This window comes from Protopterus annectens, chromosome 2.part2 (assembly GCF_019279795.1).
Source record: "Protopterus annectens isolate FY-2018-M chromosome 2.part2, PAN1.0, whole genome shotgun sequence".
NCBI lineage: Eukaryota > Metazoa > Chordata > Ceratodontiformes > Protopteridae > Protopterus > Protopterus annectens.
The window spans coordinates 703,254,662-703,275,320 of record NC_056730.1 but is presented as its reverse complement, the minus strand read 5'-3'; the positions used below and the strand labels follow the sequence as shown (position 1 = coordinate 703,275,320).

The 20,659-nt window shown below is 46.6% G+C and overlaps 1 protein-coding gene across 1 annotated transcript in view; it reads left to right on the top strand.

Annotated features, from left to right (window-relative positions):
- The window catches only part of PTPRA (protein tyrosine phosphatase receptor type A), a gene marked incomplete in the record, with an annotated part of 4,245,980 nt that overhangs the window by 3,804,338 nt on the left and 420,983 nt on the right, over positions 1-20,659 (top strand).

Here is a 20,659-nt window from a genome sequence, read left to right as displayed (position 1 = left end):
AGATCTCGTTTGCCGCGGCTTTGCCAAGCATGGGATTCTTAGAGCTCCAGGCAAGTTTAGCGACTTTTTTTCTTCAAACTTCCCTTTTGGCCTTCTTTACTTGGCGTGTGAGTGTATTTTAATACCTTTCTACGGGTTTTCCTTCTACCTAGCCTTTATATCCCCCTTTACCTTTGGTAGTTTCTCATCCCTTTGTAGGCCCCTATTTTTCCCTCTTTCAGGTGCGCGTGTGTGGCTGTGTGCACGCTTTGGGTATGGCTGAAAGCCACAAAGTGACCTTTTGTAAATGCTCTGAGTGTGGCCATAAGCTGTTGCCAGCAGATGGTCACACTCAGTGTGTGATTTGCTTGGGGGTTACGCACATTTCCTCGGGCTGCCAGATTTGTGCGGCCTTTAACCCTCGAGCCTTAAGGGATAGGAAGAACAAGCTGATTCTGGTGGGTCTTCTACCCACGGAATCAGCTTCTTCTCCTTCCCTCTCGGTGGCGACAGCCGCGGCTGTCCAGCCGGCTGGCCCTCTTCCCTTGTCTGGGACTCTCCCTCCCACCTTGTCTCAGGGAGAACGAGAGGCCAAGAAAGATAAAAAAGAGAGAAGGGGGAGAGAGAGAGAAAAAGATAGAGAGAAAGAAGCGGCAGGCCGAATTGGACCCCTCGGCCCCTCCCGTGATGGTGGACTCTTCTCCTCTAAGAGTGTCCAAGCCTTCCTCCCCATGGCTCTATTCTCCACGTTTATCTCCGGAGCCAGAGGAGGAGACCCAACCAGCCGCGAGGTCATCATCATGTCAGCGACTTCCTGCAGGTCTACTTGAAGGCAGATATGGACCAGATGATGCGTCGATTTTTGCAAACTCAGCTGCAGATTGGAGTGCTGCTGCCCCCCCCCCCCCCAGAGGGTTCACCTCCACTGTTCGCCCCAATAGCTCCTTCTCCGATCCCCCCACAGGATTGGTTTGGGGTTGGCGCTGATAGTTATTGCTACCTCGATGCCGGCCATGCCCTTGAGCTGATCAGATCTGAGCTCTCTGAGCGTTGAATCTGAGGGGGTGAGTGTGTCTTCAGCTCCTTTGCAGTCGGAGCACACAGTCCTCTCAGGACGCCCAGGCCAGTTTCCTTGGAGGAACATGAATCTGTGGGTGAGCCCCCCTCGGACAGTCCTCCCGAGGAGGTCCCTCACAAACGCCTGTGCCAAAGGAGGCACTTGGACTCCCCCAAGTCCCTCACAGAGAATACCGTTTTGGAGGAAGGGGAGGTTTCCTCCAAATCACCCCCCGACAATGTCTCCTTTGGAGATATTATGGAAATACTCCGCCAAAAGGGGGGGGGGCTGTCCGCCCAAAAACCCTCCTTGGATGAGTCGATATTCCTGGAGGCGTTCAACACAGGCCCATCTACCTCTTGGGTGTCCCCCCACCCCCCGGCCGACCCCCTGGTCGACATGATTACCACCAGGGCGTAAAAGGAGCCGGACACTGTAGAGCCGATACCTAGAAGGCCCAATAAGGTTCTCAGTCCCCTTGCAGACAGGGCTTCGTGGAGCAAGGGTTCCCCGGTTGATGCCATGGTGGTGGCGGCAGCCACCAAAAAGGAACTATCTCAGGAAAGTTCTTCGGTCCATCCCCCCTGACAAGGAGTCTCGGGCAATGGACGATATTGGAAAGCGGACTTTTACTTCAGCTACCTTTTCTATAAGGGCGCTGAATTATTTGGCCCATGTAGTCAGACTGCAGTGGGACCTGGTCAAGGAATATGCAGAGTCTCCCCCAGAATCCATGTCGGCCGAGGATAAATGGACTTTCTCTGCTCGTATGGCCACTCCCAAGTCAGTGTCCAAAACTTCTATGCGGCTACTTTCCCATGCCACGGAAGGAGCCGCTAGGGCTAGCGGGTCCAGTATCGCCTCAAGGCGTCATGTCTGGCTTCGACTTTGCAATTTCTTGGAACCCTTCAAGGCGTCCTTCGCGAATGCACCCTTTGACAGGTCGACCCTCTTCGGGAAGACCATCTGCGAGACACTGGTCCAGAGCGAGAAAGACGGGAAAACGCTGTCAGCCATCGGAATATGCTTCTCTACCCCTCAGAGGTCCTTTTCTAGGAACCAGCGAGGGCAGAAGAAGATGTGGTTCTGGAAAGCTCAGCAGGCCCAGAATGCTCAGGACTCCTTCTCCCCCAGAGGCAGAGGGGGACAAGGTGGACGCCGGCCCAGAGGCAAAGGGGACCAAAGATCTTCGGGTCACGGGAACCCTTTTCCAACCGACCCGCGCAACAGCCCTGAGGGGTTGCCTGACTGCTCCTCTCTGGAGGCAGTCGGGGGGCACTTTTCGAGGCACCTGGCTCAATGGGAATCCATCACAACAAATCGCTGGGTGCTTCAGATAATATTCAGAGGCTATTCAATCCCCTTCATCAACAAGCCCCCTTACTCAAGATGCCTCCCAGATCTCCCACCCACTTAAAGGGAGGCCGTGGCTTTGGAAATAATAAAGATGTTAGAAAAAAGAGCCATCCAGCATGTACCCCAAGACCAGTCCAGATCAGGCATCTACTCCAGGTTCTTTCTGGTGCCAAAAATGACTGGGGACTTGAGGCCGATTCTCGACCTGTCAACAGTGAACCTTTTCGTTGCCAAAGAAAAATTCCAGATGGTCACGATTCAGTCCATCCTGCCTCTCTTGCAGGAGGAGGACTGGATGTGCTCCATAGACCTCAAGGATGCGTACTACCATATTCTCATGGAAAGACGGTCCAGGAGGTTTCTCCGCTTTCGGCTAGGAGCCAGTCGTTACCAGTTCAGGGTCCTACCCTAAGGTCTCACCACAGCTTCCAGGATGTTCACCAAGGTCATGGCAGTTATAACGGCCCACCTGAGGCTCCTGGGCATACAGGTCTTCCCGTACCTAGACGACTGGCTCCTCACCGCCCCCACCAGGCATCTACTTTCTCTAGCCAGGATTTCTTCCTCCTGATGTCACCCCGGTTGGAGATAACCATAAATGTCAAGAAGTCCTTCCTCCAGCCTGTCCAAATGTTAGACTTCATAGGTGCCAGGATAGATACCCTCCAGGCCAGGGCCTTCCTAACGTCAGACAGACTTCACAGCATGACTCTGCATGTGCTAGCCGTCTTTCAATCCCCTGCTCCCCCAGTAGAATTAGTCCTGAGAGCTTTGGGGTCCATGGTGGCAGCGATCAATCGGATTCCTTATGCTCGGCTGCACATGAGGGTTCTACAGTGGACGTTGCAGGTCCAGTGGTCTATTCTACACGACCCTCTAGACTTCTTGATTCCCCTCAGCAGGGTTTGCAGGAACTCCCTCATGTGGTGACTTCAATCCCGAGCCCTTCCAGAAGGACAACCTTTTGTTATGTCACCACCCCAGGCCACAGTGACCACGGATGCCTCCCGCTTGGGTGTGGGGGCATTGTGCGTGCAGGACGGTCCAAGGCACGTGGACTCAGACCGAGACTGTACTGCATATAAATGTCCTGGAGATGAGGGCGCTCCTCTTGGCGTTGCAGGCCCTCCATGCCTTTCTTCCTCCGGGGACTATTGCGATCCAGTCTGACAATACGTCAGTGGTCTGGTATATCAACAAACAGGGGGGCACCAGGTCTTACCCCCCTTTGCTGAGAAGCCATGAGAGTTTGGGAATGGGCGATCTCCACCAACCGCTTCCTGTTAGCAACGCACATTCCGGGTCGGTTCAACATACTGGCGGACAAATTGAGCGGAACTATCCTCTCTCCTTACGAGTGGTCTCTGAATCCTTTTGTAGCGGAACAGATCTTCCTCAAGTGGGGTCAGCCTTGCTGCGATCTCTTCGCATCGCCTTCCAATGCGAAGTGCAGTGAGTTTTTCGCTCTAATTCCTCCTTTGGGAGAAGCCACCAGAGATGCTGTAGTCCATGCTTGACCGCCCAGTCTTCTTTATGTTTATCCTCCACTTCCGCTTATGACAAAATTTCTGCAGAAAGCTTGCTGGTTGGGGAGCAAGATTATCCTCATAGCCCCATTCTGGCCTCGTCAAGTCTGGTTCTCCTGCCTGCGGTCTCATCTCGTAACTCCACTCTGGATCTTGGATCCCATTCTGGATCTGATTTGTCATCTCTCAGGAATGGCTCCTCCGAACCTGGACGGTCTCAAGCTCTCAGCTTGGCTGAATCCAGTTCCCCTAGTTGCCAGGACTCCCAGTATCTCTTCCCGAGTCAAGTCTGTCCTGGTGGTGGCGGCACATAAACCCTCTACCAGGAAGATTTACAGTAGCAAATGGAAATGTGTTTCAATTTGGGCTTCACAAAAGAACTTGGATCCTTTCACCACTCCTGTTTCAGCGGTACTGGAATTCTTGTCTCATATTTTTCAGCAAGGGGCCAGCTCATCTACTGTGAAAGTTCAGCTGGCTGCCATTTCCCATTTTCATATTGGGGACAACTTTGGTTTCCTCGCTGCTGCCAGAGTTTGTAAGACCTTTCTAAAAGGCACTTTTCTTTTGAGACCCCCTGTTAGAAATTCATCTCCGCCGTAGGATCTAACCTTAGTTCTTCAGGCATTAGTTGTGCCTCCATTTGAACCCACAGCTTCTGTTGATCTGAAGTTCTTGTCATGGACGACTACTTTTTTTGTAGTGATTACTTCAGCCAGGAGAGTGTCGGAGCTTCAGGCTCTCTGAATTAAACCTCCATACCTTGTGTTTCATAAGGATAGGGTATCTCTCAGGACTAACCCCTCCTTTCTCCCAAAAGTTGCTTCCGAGACGAACATTAATCAGTCCATTAATTTGCCTGTCTTTTTCCCAAATTTCCAGAATAAAGGAGAATATAAACTTCATTTGTTGGATGTTCACAGACAGTTACATTTTTATCTGCACAGGACAGCTGTCTTTTGTAAATCTGATCAGCTTTTTGTCTCTTTTGCTAAGCCTTTTCTAGGGAAACCAGTTTCAAAGTTGACTCTTGCTAGGTGGATTTCGAGTTGTATCTTACAAGCATACAGAGATTCTGGCTTACCAGAAGTTCATGCTCATTCTACGCGTTCTATGGCAACATCTGCTGCATTCTGGTCTAGAGTTTCCCTGGATGCCATTTATTCGGCAGCTACCTGGGAGTCCTCTCACACCTTTAGCTCTCATTATAAACTGGATTTGGTGTCTAGGGGAAGGGCTGCCTTTGGCTGTGCAGTGCTCCGGAATATCCTTCCTTAAGGGCCTCCCAAGATTCGGGTAGCTGGGGACTCTGTCCCACAGTTTGCTGATCAAATGAAGTTAACTTCTTCAGATAAAGAAGTTATGTACTCACCATAACGTTCCATCTGAGTAGGTAAACTTCATTTGTCAGCAACCGTCCCTCCCTCCTTCCCCCTGACCTCATGGTTATTTAGCTGAGCTCAAGGTTTGGACTTATGAGCTTTACTTTGTCCTTGAGTCAGATGTCTCAGGTTGTTAGGTGTTTTGTTATTATGTGCAGGTGGCAAACACGATCTGAGGATTGGAAGGAGGTTGCAGTGTAGTATGGGTAAGGGGGCGGAGCTTGGAGCTCGGATCGTTTTGCTTGGTATGCTACCAGCTCGGATCCGTAACCCACAGGTTGCTGACAAATGAAGTTTACCTACTCAGATGGAATGTTATGGCGAGTACATAACTTCTTTTTTAATTAGTATAAAATGATTCCAAAAACTGTACCATTAGACTAACCTTCTTAAGCAAAGACATGAAGCCGTAACTGCATCACTCACTCAAATTCAGGTAGTTGGTCTGGGGCTGGTGGGCATGAGCATGTGATGCTGGGTTGCCCTTCACAGGTAAGGGAATGCCATTTAACTCTCATTTATAGAGCAAGCCCGCAGCACATCACATAACACTGGCAAATATTGCGGGCATATATGTGGAAGCACAGAAGCACGTGTTGCTTGTGAAGACCAGCATATTCTGCACATCCTGCTGTTGACCAAAGTTTGAGAACAAAATTGTAATCTACATTGGCATTGTTAGTGTTCCATAGTCCATTCTTGGACTACTACTGTTCAGTAAATCAGTGATGTGTACCAGTTAGCTGTAGCAAGCACACTAAGACAGTATGCTGATGACACTACAATAATATACACACAGCAAGAGTAAAGCAGCTCCCAAGTGTAGCTCATGAAGCTGCTAATAATGTAGAAACGAGCCTGAATGAATCACAACTACTGCCGAATTCCAGAAAAAAATATTGCTGTGCCACCCAGTAACAGATCAGAACAGTGTCACTGACTTCAACATATGTCAAGAAAATCAGCAACGAACTGGTGTTGAATACCAAATAACTAGGAGTAATCATAGACAGTCTTAGTTTACCCAGCACATTTGGCATATTGTCAAAAAAAAAGGTAAGCTATGCAATGCCATGTTTCACAGAAATAGTTCTTGGCAATCATTCATGTCTTGCTTCTCCTAATTCTACTGTATGCATACTTAAAATTTTGTAATAGACAGAAGACCCAGCTGTACAAATCAGAACAAACTTACAGCAAAACTGCAAAGTTTCGCAACTCAAAGTAGCTTATGACATTCTGTACAAACCAGACTTTTATCTATTTCATTGAAAGGTACAAACCTGCAAGACAACTGAGGTCATCAAATCCAAACCAAATAGTGACATTAAAATCAAGTAATTATGGTTATTCAGTTCTTCAGTGTCAGTAACTAAGGTATAGAATTCTGCGCCATCTGAAATTTGTACAAAATCTAGGTGTAGCCTCTTAAGTCCCACTAAATACACAGCTGAAGCTGTCAGTGCTCTACAGGTTTAAGAAGAATGATAACCAAGTTCCTCAAATTCTTCCCTAATGCAAAACTACTACGTATCCTTAAGGAAAATCTAATAATGCGTAATGTCTTGCATATTTACTCCAGATTTTTGTTATAACATATCTGTATTCTTACTCTCTCTACTAATCCATTCAGTTATTTTCAACTGACTAATAACCCTTTTGTCAGAGCATTAAGTAATAGCCTCAGTAACTTAAACTGTAAATGTTGTGTTTGGTACTTCATCCCCTTCAACCAAACCTCCTTGTTTTATTAAATTTCTTAACTGTGAGAATTAAATCAGTTATACACATTTATTGTTCACTGTGTATGCTTGAAAAAGAATGTATTGCTGCTGTTTGTATTTGCATATTTTATTTTGTAAATATAAATGTTCAATATTTGATCACTGTTGCAGTAACTAAAGGTGTTTGGGCCCCGTTCTCTGCCAACCAGCCAGCTTTTCAAAGCTTAAGGACACCTTCCACATCCTGTAACTGATAGGAGCTTGAGTAGAGCTCTTTATGACGACAACATTAAAATCTTCACCGCTTTCTTGAAGTTGAAATGCACTTTGGCTGGTTTTGTGGGACTTTTGAAAGGCTAGTTATCCTTCAAGCCTGGTCAGATGATAGGTCCCCTTGCTGTGGAAAATCTTCCAGTTTTTTATTTTTCTGAGGAAAACTAGTGTTGTTTTTGTGAAACTCATTTTATTTATATTGGTTTGTGTGGATTGTCCTTCTGCCACAAGGAATTTCTACATTGTGAATGCTTGTGGAAACAGTTTGTCTTTAAATATGTTCATCAAACTTTATTTTTCTTGTATAGAATTTGAGTTTGGGGCAGGACTGGTGAATTGGGGAAGTAGTTTTTTTTTCCCATACCCTAAACTGAATTTACTGAGTCTTGCAGACTCTGCTGCCTGTCTTTGAGGCTTTCTTTGCAGTTGGACCATGGAGCAGTTACTGGTCTCCTTAAGTGTTCTTCGTGTTACACTGTTGCAGCCATCACTTGTGGGTTTTCCCTGCTGGGTAGCCCTTGACCAGCCTGAATACCAGAGTAAAGAATTTCCCTCCTGCGTTGGCTATCCTGAGACTGTGGCTGACGTCAGGTTGTCAGGGCTATAAATGGTGGCAGCCAACGTCATTACATCAGTCTTTCTGGCATTGGAGCCGGAAGCAGAAGCAGTTTTGCGAGTGCATCCGTTGGCCGTTGCCAGAGTGAGGGAAACCATATAAAGTTAAGTAACCCATTGGGGAATCTTTTCTTGTTTTAACCGATGTCCGAGAAAGTCAATAATGGTCTCAGTTGTGGAAAGCAGATCCCACACCGAGACTTCCATTCTCTCTGCGTCACTTGTTTAGGCCCAGACCACGATGTCCCCAGTTGTCGGTTCTGTGCCCTGTTTAATGCTAGAACCATAAGAAAAAGAGTTGAAATTGTAGCTAGGTATTTTAGCGAGTCTTTTTCTCAATGGGAAATGGCATCGGTCGGTCATTCGGCTACTGACTTGCATAGAAAAAAGAAAGACAAGGATAAAGATAGGCCTCAAAACATTAAACCCTTTGACAACTCAGGTCAGAAGTTTGGTATTTTTCAACTCAGTGCCACAGTTGAACTCAGTGAGAACCTTCGCAGTCCCTGGCACCTGCCAAGGAACCATCACAGGCCTCTATCGACACCCGTTCAGAGTCCAGTAAGTCACCGGATCCACATCCCCCTGCCGGTATGTCGACTCTTTCTCACGCAGTCGGGTCCGGAGCCATTAAGCAGGCACCGGCTTCCGCTGAGGCACTTCCGACTACCAAAGCCAGCTTTAGACCAATGACAGCGCCGCCAGTTAAACTAACCTTGTTATAAGACTACAGACCCATCCAGGCCCAAGCCCCAAGACCACCACCAAAAACGACCCTTCCCAAGGACCCAGCCACCGACATACTACCAGCCAGCCTTACCCCTCAGTTGCAGCAACTGCTCACAATGGTAGAAGACTTAATGATTCTTATTAGGTGGAAGCCAGCCCCACCCCAGCCAAAAGAAAAAGGGACACCTCCCCTGAGGTCCTCAACGACCAGGAATCAGAAGAATCTGTTCTTTAGGAGCCGTACATGGAAGTCCAGCCCTTTGCAGCACTTGAGGACTCTGATGCTGATGACCCAGTTCTGTCTGCCTCCTCCCGAGGACCATCTTTTTTTGTGAAACCTTAAACTCCCTCAGAGAGCACTTTCAGTGGGATGCCCAAGATTACCCTCAGTCTAAAAAGAGACAGTTCCTTGGCCTGCTTCAACATAAACCTCTGTCCATTTCTTCTATCCTGGATGTAGTGGAGGATGTTTTTCTAGAATCTGCCCTTTCACCAGACTCCCCCCCCCCCCCAGCACCGAGGAAACCTGACATATTACAGGGTACAAGACCCCCACAAATATCTTTTTAAAAACCCTACTGCAGACCCAGAAGTCATTACTCAAGGCCCTAAGGGAGCTAAGGCTAGCTTATCTAAAAATTCCATTCCAGCTGACAAAGAAAGCAGAGCTTTAGACAGAATGGAAAAAAAGGTATACACCTCAGCCACTGTAGCTGTAATAGCCTTGAATTGTTAATTCCATATGCTGAAATTCCAGCAGAATGTCCTCGAACTAATAAAACAGAAGTTATCTTCCATTCCTGACAATAGTACTATCAGAGAATTAACTTTCCAGCTCTCAGGTAGCCAAACACTCCTTGCATTGTGGTTCTGATGCATTAAATGCTTCTACCAGGGCTGCAGTTACAGGTTAAGTGATCAGAAAATATGCCTGGTTAAGGGAGCAACTTTTGCCTGACCAGGTAAAATCCAAACTGTTAGATGCCCCTTTGGATAAGGACCAGTTGTTTGGACCTAAAGCAGAAGAGGTCATTAAGAAAATGAAGTGCAAAGCCAAGTCCTGCAAGCTGTCAAGGACGTCTTACAGGTGCATCCACCCAGGTTCAGCAGAAACTTCCTCACTAAACACTGGTCCTTTCCTTCACAGACAAAACTAGTCCAGAGGAAGGGACGCAGAGACAGAACCCCTAGACTCCAGTACCACAGCCAACAAAGACCCAGGCAGTGGTCCACTGCTGCTCCTAGGCAAGCCCACTTCCTTCTCCAAGGACTTTCAGTGACTCTGTCCTCTCCCCTCTGCCCCGCATGTCACCAGACAGGCTGGGAGGAAGACATTCCCTTTTCCTAGAACGACTGGTAAGCTATCACCTCAGATCTATCGGTCTTGAAAATTATTACCAACAGGTACAGATTCTATTTCAAAGAAAAGCCAAAAAGGTCAGGTTGCCCAGACGTCCCTGTGAATTAAAGGACAGAAGCTATTCATCAGATCAGAAAGCTTTATGTCAAGGGTGCTGTAGAACCTGTACCAAAGGAACAGTCCGGAAAAAGATTTTATTCAAGACTGATGTTCATCATGTTTCACTGTTGCAGTCATCACTGTAGGGTTCTCCCCTGCCGGCAGGCAGTCCTCGGTTGGCCAGAATCCCAAAGTCTGGGTCCGGCATCAGCTGCTCAGCCATGCTCCCTGACGTCAGTGCGCCAGGAGTACAAAGCTGGCAGCCGACGCCATGTTCTCCAGTCTTTCTTGCCGTGCGGTGAAAGCAGTTCGCAAGTGCCGTTTGGCTTGACTCCTGACAAATTTTATATGTACTTCAGTCCGAAGACTTACTTCTTCTACTCAAAGCTAAGTACCCCATTGGGGAAACTTTTTTCTTGCTCCAGTCCGATGTCAGAAAAAGTTAATAATTGTATTTCTTGTGGGAAGCAAATACCTCATAAGGATTTCCATTCTTACTGTATTCCTTGCTTAGGCCATGACCACGACGTAGCTAGTTGTCGGTTTTGTTCTAGATTTAACCAACGTACGATTAAACGAAGGTACGATTTTGCTTTTCATTATTTCGGTAGACGATTTAATTACAAAATGTCATCGGACACGCTTCCGACTACCGGAGTTCACAAACGACGCAAGGATAAAGACAGGCCTCCGAGGTCCAGAACAGACAACGTTTTACAAGCAGAGCCAGCTTCAGGTTTGGCCGTAGTCAGTGAGGCGCTTTCGCAGCCCCTGTCGTCGGCCGTTTCGGAACCGATGGCCGAAACGGACTCCCACGAGGAGCCAACTAGGCCTTTGAGTATTTCAGCTGCAGGACCTTCGGTCAATGCTCCTTCGGATGGGTCCAGAGCCGCTGTGCAGGTACCGGCTTCCGAGGGGGTTTTCAGGCCTACACAACTTCTGATAAAGGCAATGCCAAAGACAAAGGCAAAGACTCCTTCCAAATCAAAGACTTCAGCCCAGGCCTCTTCTGATCCGGGACCCAAGTCCCAAAAACAGTTACTTAAGATGGTGGAGGACTTACCATGATTAGGGGTTCACATCCCCCACCAGATAAAAGGCCAAGGCAGGAATTGTATTATGACTCTTCTGATCAGGCATCTGTTTCTTCAGTGTCTTCTTCTGACCAGGATTATTCTTTCCCTCCTTATGAGGATTCTGATGCTGAGGAATCCCTTCCTTCAGCTTCTCCACCTGAGGATTTTTCATTTGGGGAAACTTTACACGAAATGAGGGAACATTTTCACTGGGAAGGACAGGAGTACTCGGAATCTAAGAAAATACTTGGGGATTTCCTCCTTCTTCCCCAACATAGACACCTGGCTATTCCTCCTATTTTGGACATTGTGGATGATGCCTTTTCTGAGGCTAACTTATCTCCTGACTCTTTTCCTCCAGCTCCTGCTAAGCCAGACAGATATTATAGGGTCCCTGATTCTCACCAGTTTTTATACAAGAATCCTACTGCTGATCCTGAAACCATTTCTCAGGGCCCTAAGGGGGTGAAGGCCGCTTCTGCTAAAAACCCCATTCCCACAGATAAGGATTCCAGAGCTTTAGAGAGATGGGGCAAAAAAGTGTACACTTCTGCAACTTTATCTATTAGGGCTTTAAATTGTCAATTTCATATGCTGAAATACCAGCAATTTCTATTGTCTGTTTTGAAACAAAAGCTAGCTTCCATTTCCGCTTGTGCAGATAACAAGGAAGTACATGATTTAATGCATGCTACTGAACAAGTAGGGAGGCATGGTTTACACTGTGGTTTTGATGCCTTGGAGGCTTCGTGTAGGGCTGCTGCCTCTGGCACAGTCATTAGAAGACATGCTTAGTTAAAGGAACAAAACTTGCCTGATCAAGTGAAAGCTAAGTTACTGGATGCTCCTGTTCAGTATAATGTTTTGTTTGGATCCAAGGCTGAAGAGGTGATAAAGAAGATGGAGGACAAGGCAAAATCCATGCAAACTGTTAAGGATTTCTTACAAGTACACCCCCTAGATTTAGTAGGAATTGGCCAACAAAAAATTGGTCCTTTCCCAATTCAGACAGGCCTCAGAGGGGTAGATATAGACGCTCCAGAGGAAGGCCACAAACGCAGACCTCCTACAGACTAAGACAGTGGACTGCTTCCACCCCTAGGGGTGGAGAGGACAGACCTCAAACTCATAGAAAACAGGCTCAATGACTCCCTCTGCTGGGCTGCAGGAACTTCTTGCCTGGAAGCCCCTCTCGGAGGAAAACTCTCTCTTTTTCACCAAAATTGGACTTACATAACCCAAGACGGGAAGTGGGTTCTGGATGTGGTTTCAAGAGGTTACAAATTCCATTTTCATACCCTACCAAGACCCAAACGGATGGCCGGATCTACCAAAACATCAATGGTTAGAGGCCTTAACCCAGGTGGAAGCCCTCATGGCTATGAAGGCCATAGAACTGGTTCCACTTTCAGAAATGGGGCAAGGTTTTTACTCAAGGCTTTTTCTAGTCCCCAGAAAGCAAAATTCATGGAGACCCATCCTGGATCTGTCAGTCTTGAACACATTCCTGGAGATACCAAAATTCAAGATGCTTATTCTGCAGCAGCTACTTCCAATGTTGAACAAAAATGCATGGATGGTAACATTGGATTTAAAGGAGGCTTATTTACACATTCCTATCGGACAGGAGTGCAGAAAATACTCAGGTTCAAGGCCGGATCGAGGCACTATCAGTTCTCTGCGCTGCCCTTTGGATTGTCTACTGCGCCCAGGGTCTTCACCAAATGCCTGGCACCAGTAGTAGCTTATTGCAGACTCAAGGGAATTCAAATTTACCCTTATCTGGATGACTGTCTTATTCAAGCAGACAGCAGGGATGTCTTACTCCAGCATGTAGAGTTTGTTCAGAATCTTCTCAAGTTCCTGGGATTCACTGTGAACATAAAAAAGTCAAATTTGACACCCTCACAACAGATAATTTTTCTGGGTGCTCTTCTAGACACAACAACCCAGATAGCATTTCTGACATACGAAAAACAATTACAGCTGGCTTCAACTTTCAAGGCCTTGGCGTCACTAACTCAGCTATCTGCAAGGAAATTCCTGCAGGCTTTGGGTTACATGGCATCCTGCATCCTTCTCGTACCATATGCAAGACTACATATGAGAAAAATACAGTGGTACCTAAAAAGTGTTTGGTCCCAGCATTGCCACAGTCTAGACACACAGATCACCGTCCTGCCTTGTCTACAAAGGGAATTCCTTTGGTGGACCAAGGCATGTATTCAGAACAAAGGGAAAGCCTTCACTCTGCCTCCAGACAGCCAGATACTAACCACGGACGCCTCAGATTACGCATGGGGAGCCCATTTGCAGGGAAAATGTCTGCAGGGCCTTTGGACAAAGGATCAGGAGCACCTGCATATCAATTTAAAGGAAATGTTAGCTGTTCAGAACGCTCTATTGGCCTTCAGGAATCTTCTACAACCAGGACAACTACTGATACGGACAGACAACACCACAGTTATGTGGTACATAAACAAGCAAGGGGGTTCACACTCCTACCCCCTTTGCAGACTAGCCATGAATCTATGGAACACAGCTCAAGCTTGCAAAGTGGATCTACAAGCTCAGTATCTACCAGGGAAACAAAACATCCTGGCAGACAGTCTGAGCAGGAACCTGTCAGACCCACACGAATGGATGCTGGACACTGAAATATTCAAGATGATTACAGCAGTCTGGGGATGCCCGCACATAGATCTTTTTGCATCCCCCCTCAATCATCAACTACAGATTTTTTGCACAAGGACATTCCACGAGCTAGCATGGAAAGTGGATGCACTATCATTCAGTTGGAGAAACCTCTCGGGGTATGCCTTCCCGCCTCTACCTCTTCTTCCACGGGTGTTATTAAAGATCAAGCAGGACAAGCCCAAGATGATAATTTTACTGGCCCCAAATTGGCCTCGACAGTTTTGGTACCCAACACTGAAAAAACTCTCTCAGGAGCCCCCTTGGGTTTTACCTCAGACTCCAAACCTTTTGTCCCAACACCAGGGTCAGGTTCTACACTCTCATGTCAAAACTCTCAGCCTGGCTGCCTGGCTAATCCAGGGTCTATGATTAATTCTCTCCTAGCCAAGCAGGTTATGGATGTCATTTTAGAGGCCAGACGCCCTAGCACTAGAAAATCTTATGCAGGAAAATGGAAAAGATTTTGCACCTGTATGCATGCTCAGGATTCAGATCCTCTTACTCCTAATATCCCTCTGATTTTACTATACCTGACAGACCTATTACATAAGGGTCTTTCCTTCTCTTCCATAAAGATACATGCCTCTGCTATCTCTGCTCATTACAATACAGGCCCTCCAATCTTTTCCCACCAGCTCATGAGACAATTTCTCAGAGGAGCTAAGAATTTAAGGCCCCCTAGATCTCCACCCATACCTGCCTGGGATCTCAACTATGTTTTGGAAAAACTCAATTTATCTCCTTTTGAGCCTGCTGCCACATCTGACATCAAGTTTTTATCATGGAAGACAGCCATCCTGTTGGCTCTGACCTCTGCCAGGAGAGTTTCGGAGTTGCAAGCTCTCATGGCTGTGGAACCTTATATTATTTTTCACCAAGACAGGGTGTCTTTAAGGACTAATCCTACTTTCATGCCTAAGGTGGTTTCCAAAGTGGCTTTAAATCAAACTTATACACCTGCCAACTTTTTTCCCCAATCCTCAAAATAGGGGGGAAAGGATCTTGCATTCCTTGGATGTACACAGACAACTTCGTTTTTACCTGGACAGAACCAAGAACATCAGGAAAACAGAGCAATTGTTTGTTTCTTATGCTTCCAAGTTCCCAAGGCAAAGCCATTTCAAAACAGACCATTTCTAAATGGATCGCTCATGGAATCAGATTTTGTTACTCTCACCATGGAAAACAAATCCCAGGAAGTATTAGGACTCACTCTACCAGGGCTGCTGCTACTTCAGCTGCCTTCCTCAGGGGAGTACCTACCAAAGACATTTTGGAAGCTTGGAGTTCGGTGCATACTTTTTCTAAGCACTACAATCTACCTCTCTACTCTAAGTCTAGAGCAGGCTTTGCTTCTGCAATCTTGCAGGGTCTTTTAGCCGCCCCCTCTAATTTATGACCACCTCCCTTTTCTTCTGCTTTGGGATTCAACCCTACAGTGATGACTGCAACAGTGAAACACAATGAACATAGTACAGTTGTGTACACTTACCATAAATGTAGATGTTCGAGTGTCTTCACTGTTGCAGTCTGGGTTACCCTCCCTCCTGTCCCCTCTTATTTTTTCTTTTGTGTGGTTCCTTTCTTCACCCTTCTTCTGAGGTGTATTTGCAAAGGGTATGGGGTCATACTCATTTTGGAATTCCTGACATTTGGGGCAAGAAAAACTGGAGAACATGGCGTCGGCTGCCAGCTTTGTACTCCTGGCGCACTGACGTCAGGGAGCATGGCTGAGCAGCCGACGCCGGACCCAGACTTTGGGATTCTGGCCGACCGAGGACTGCCTGCCGGCAGGGGAGAACCCTACAGTGATGACTGCAACAGTGAAGACACTCGAACATCTACATTTATGGTAAGTGTACACAACTGTACTTTCCTGGTTCCCAGAAAAGAGGGCACCTGGCACCCTATCCTAGACCTCTCCACCTTGAATATGTCCCTCCTGGTCCCAGAATTCAAGATGCTGACTCTACAAAAACTACTACCTATGCTGCTATCACAAGCCTGGTTAGTGACCCTAGATTTGAAGGATGCCTACCTCCATATCCCTAACAAACAGTCCTGCAGGACTGTGAGATTAATTGGAAGTATTTAATTATATAATTGTACTTAATTGTTTAATTGATTTATTAATTGTTTTTGATGGGTATTTAAGGGGAATGCTTGGGTAATGTTTTGTATACTTCTTGAAGACTGTAAGTTGAGGCGCTAAAGTCAGAAAATAAATTGGATTCTGTTTGCAGTTTGTGTGTCATTTTGGAGTCCTGCAAGAGTTGCCCAAGATTCAGAGCAGGGTCCCAATACTTTCAGTTTTCTGCTGTGCCCTTTGGCTTATCCACTGCTCCCAGAGTCTTTACCAAGTGCCTGGCTCCAGTCATTGCATTTTGCAGGCAGAAGGACATACACATTTATCTTGACGATTGCCTCATCCAAGCAGAAATCAAGGAAAACCTCCTGCAGGACCTTTCATTTGTGCAGACCCTACTTAACCTCTCTGGGATTCACCATCAACCTGGAGAAGTCCCATCTACAGCCCACACAAAGGCTAACCTTCCTAGGCACCCTTCTAGACACCTCAGTACAAATGGCCTTCTTCCCCCAGAGAAACAGGCCTTTCTACAGTCTTCAACTAGCTGGCACTCAAAACCAACCTCACTGCCAGAAAACTCCTGCAAGCCCTGGAGTACATGGCCTTCTGCATCCTGCTGGTACCCCTTGGCAGACTGCACATGAGAAAATTGCAATGGTACCTAAGGAACCTCTGGTGCCAACACTGTCACTGGAACACCAGCTCCCCCGATTCCTTGCTTAAGGAAGGAGCTCCTATGGTGGGCCAAGGCTTGCACTCTGAACAAGGGCCTACCCTTTGTCCTTCTGCCCCACAACCAAACCATAACCACATATGCCTCAGACGTTGCCTGGGGAGCTCACGAAGGAATCCTGCGAACTCAGGCTTTTTAGGAACAGGAGGTTCAGGGTCTACATATCAACCTGAAATAAATGCTAGTGGTACACAGGGCAATCTTAACCTTCCAAGAGTACCTGTCACCAGGAGTACTCTTGTAGGTTCATAGGTTGGTACTAGGCTATCGGCCCTGGGGCCTATACAAGCCTAGCCATAATAATTCCCTGGCTATTTCTTCCCACACTATTTACTTCCCTGAACCCCTGTCTAGCAGGGCGACTGACGTGATCCCTGGGGTGAATTTCCTTTCTCCCATCCAGTCATCAAGGTTCCTTTTGAAGAGGGCCAAAGAGGTGCTCTGCTTGACATGTATGGGCAGTCTATTCCAGACTCTGGGGAGTTTCTGGGTCAGGAACCTATCCCTCCAGCATGTTTTGTTTATTGTGATGACAAGGTTTAGATCCCTGGAGCGTGTGGCTCTGAGGGATTGGGATTTCTTTGTGTAGCATGTCCAACAGCTCTGGGTTTGACATGGCCTTGTATGTTAAGCAGAGATCGCCTCGGAGTAGACGATATGTGACAGAGTATAGCTGGAGTTTTTTTAAGGCGGTCAGCATAGGGCATCTTCTTTAGGCCTGTGATTCTTTTAGTGAGGTATTTCTGCGGCCTTTCCATTTGTTGCAGATTTCTTGAGATGTACATACCAAATGGGGCGTTGTATTCTATAATGGGTCCAATGATGGATGAGGACAGTGGGACAATGACCTCCTTTTTTCTGGATGAAAAGCCCTTCGTGATGAGGTGTGCCACATAGAAGGATTTCCTGACTGTTGTGGCGATGTGGTTATTGAAGGTGAGACCACTGTCCACCTGTAGGATTTCCTGACTGTTGTGGCGATGTGGTTATTGAAGGTGAGACCACTGTCCACCTGTGTCCCTAAGTCTCTTATCACACTTTCGGTGTTTAGTGTACTGCCACCTATGTGGTAATTCACAGGTACATGTTTTTTCCCAAAGGGGATAACTATACATTTCTTGGCATTGAGCTTGAGTCCATGGCTTTGGCACCAAGCATCTATTTCTGTAAGGCCCTTTTATAGAGTATCAGCATCATATTTGGGGATTCAATAATGGCTCCCAGTTTGCAGTCATCTGCGAACTTTGTTAGCCAGAGTCCCTTAGTGTTGGCCTGTACTTCAGAGAAGTAGATGCTAACCAAGAGAGGTCCCAGGACTGAACCCTGAGGTACTCCACTTGTCACTTGTTTGGAGTTGGATTTGGAGTCAGCTACTTTTACAGCGTGGGTTCTGTCAGTAAGCCAGTTGGCAACCCATCGAATGACCTAGGGATTAATGCCCAGCTTAGTAAATTTATCTATGATTCCAGAGTGGGGAATGGTGTCAAAAGCCTTGGCGAGGTCCAGATAGGCTGTGTGGACTGCCTTACCCTCGTCCACAGCTCTGGAGACTGATTCAAAGAAGTCAATCAGGTTCAGCAAACAAGATCGGCCCTTCACGAACCCAAAATGGGGGGGGGGTCTAGTGTTTTAAGGTTGCCAATGTCTTTGTTTATAAGTTCCATGATAATACGTTCCATGGCCTTGCAGATCAGGCTCGTCAGACTGATGGGGTGGTAGTTCCCGGGATCCAAGGTGGATCCCCCCTTGTGGAGTGGGATAACTGTAGCTGTGTGCCACTCAGTGGGCATGAAGCCTGAGGTGAGGGCATGATTAAACATGACACTTAGGTGAGGTGCCAGTTCATTTTGTAGTTCATGTAATACACAGCCCGGGATGTCATCTGGTCCCATGGATGCTGTATTCTTAGCTTTGGAGAGTGCATTTTTTACCTGTGTGGCCGTTATTACTGGAATTTGGCAATCTTCCGGTATTGAGAAGGGCCATTTAGGGGGTGAGAGGGGGTGAAGTTGGCACTGAATCGATCTGCCAGGATATTGGCAATATCCTTGGGATCAGTATATTTAATGCCATTCTGTTGTAGCTCAGAGCAGATCTGAGCATTGCCATTTAGATTCTTGACATAGTTATAGAATGCCTTGTGGTTGTCTTTGGAATCTTTGGCAATTTTATTTTTGTAACTAGCTTTGGAGGATTTTATGAGGGATCTCAGCTTCTTACTGAGGCTGGTAACGGAGTTTTTTTGCATCCTGGGATTTTCCCTGTTTTCTGGAACAGTTTCTTCCTTTTGTTGTAAAGTTTGTTTATGCTAGGGTCCACCAGATTGGCTTCCTTTTTTTTGGAGGAGAGCATCTTGGTTCTGTTTGGGATGGCACGATTCATGCATGAGTGGATGTGCTCGTACAGTGCCTTAGTGTAGGACTCAGCAGTCGAACTTTCAGTTCCTGTCTGCATGGGTGTCGAGAAGTTTGTAACTTCTGACTTGAGTAGCATGAAGTTGGCTTTGGAGAAGTTTTTTATGGAGGTTTCCTTACTGGGGGTGAGATGTGGATGTTAAGGGTGATTAGCTTATGGTCTGACCTGACCAATGAGGGGGTGACCATAGGTGTGGAGCATTGATTTCCCATGTTGGTAATGACCAGGTCTAGGATATTGGAGCCCCTGGTGGGACTATGGATTAGTTGGTCCAGGGCATTGGAATTTATGAATTCCAAGAACCATTGGGCAAAGGTGTTGGTACACTAGTAGTTTACCCAGTTAATGGCAGGGTAGTTGAAATCATCCAGTATTAGGGTGTTTGGTTGTATATTAATATTTTCCAGTATGTTTAGAAAGGTATAGTGAGAATCTTGGTGCATGGTGGGGGATCTGTAACAAGTTACAGTTTGGATTGCAGTCTTACCTAGTGTTAGTTGCACCTGGAGAATTTCAGATGTATTGCGTTGGGCAGCTAACCTGGTGGTGTGAGTATCCTTGGTAAATATGGACACCCCTCCACCTTTAGTGTTTCGATCCTGGTTTGGTGGCCAAATGTGTGGTATGAGTTGTAGCCTGGTATTGCAGGGGTGCTCTCTGGAGCCTTGAACCAGGTCTCAGTTACTGCACAGATATCGATGTTCTCCATTTTTACGAGTGCCTCGAGAGAGTGCATTTTGAGGTTTAGACTTCTAGCATTACCTTCAGATTTTGCATGCTTGTACCTGTTACGGTGGTGGTTTTGTCCTTTGAACTTTGCCTAAAAAAGGCACTATAGGGGTGGCAAGAGCCTTTGCCAGTAACCTGAATCCAGCATCGTGGTCTGTCAATCATGTTGTCCGGGCAGACAGATACTGGATCCCCTTTGAATGACACCAGAAGCTTAGCCAATTGTTGAAGTCAATCATTTTGTCCTTATATTGTGGTATCATTCTGGGCGAAGGCAGGATGCTACTCAGGGTAGGGTCATACCTGCCTGGGCCACATGATCCGGGAGCTCTTCCATGTCTGTTTTCATGTATGACTGCTGGATGGTGTGGAGAGCTAATGAGGAATTCCTTTTGGAATTCCTAGAATATTTAAATGGCAATGTATGGGGTATTGAGTTTAAGCTGACCTTTTCTAGATCTGAAATTACATTTTTGGATGTTTTGATAAAAAGAACTGATACCAACACTCTTGAGAGTGAGATATTTAGAAAATTTCCTCAATTCAATACCTTATTACATGCCACTAGTTTTCACCCCCAGCATGTCATCAAGAATATCCCCAAAGTCTCAATTTCTCCGTGTTAAAAGGATTTGTTCCAGCCCTTCCACATACAGCCATCACAAGAGGGATTTAATTTTGAGGTTCAGAAGCAGGGGTTACTTAGGGGGTGACATCACGAGGGCCAGTCGCTTTGCAAATCAACAAGACAGAATTGATTTGTTAGCTTATCAAAATCGAGATTATGTTAAGTCTGATTTGCTTAGATTGGGTAACAACC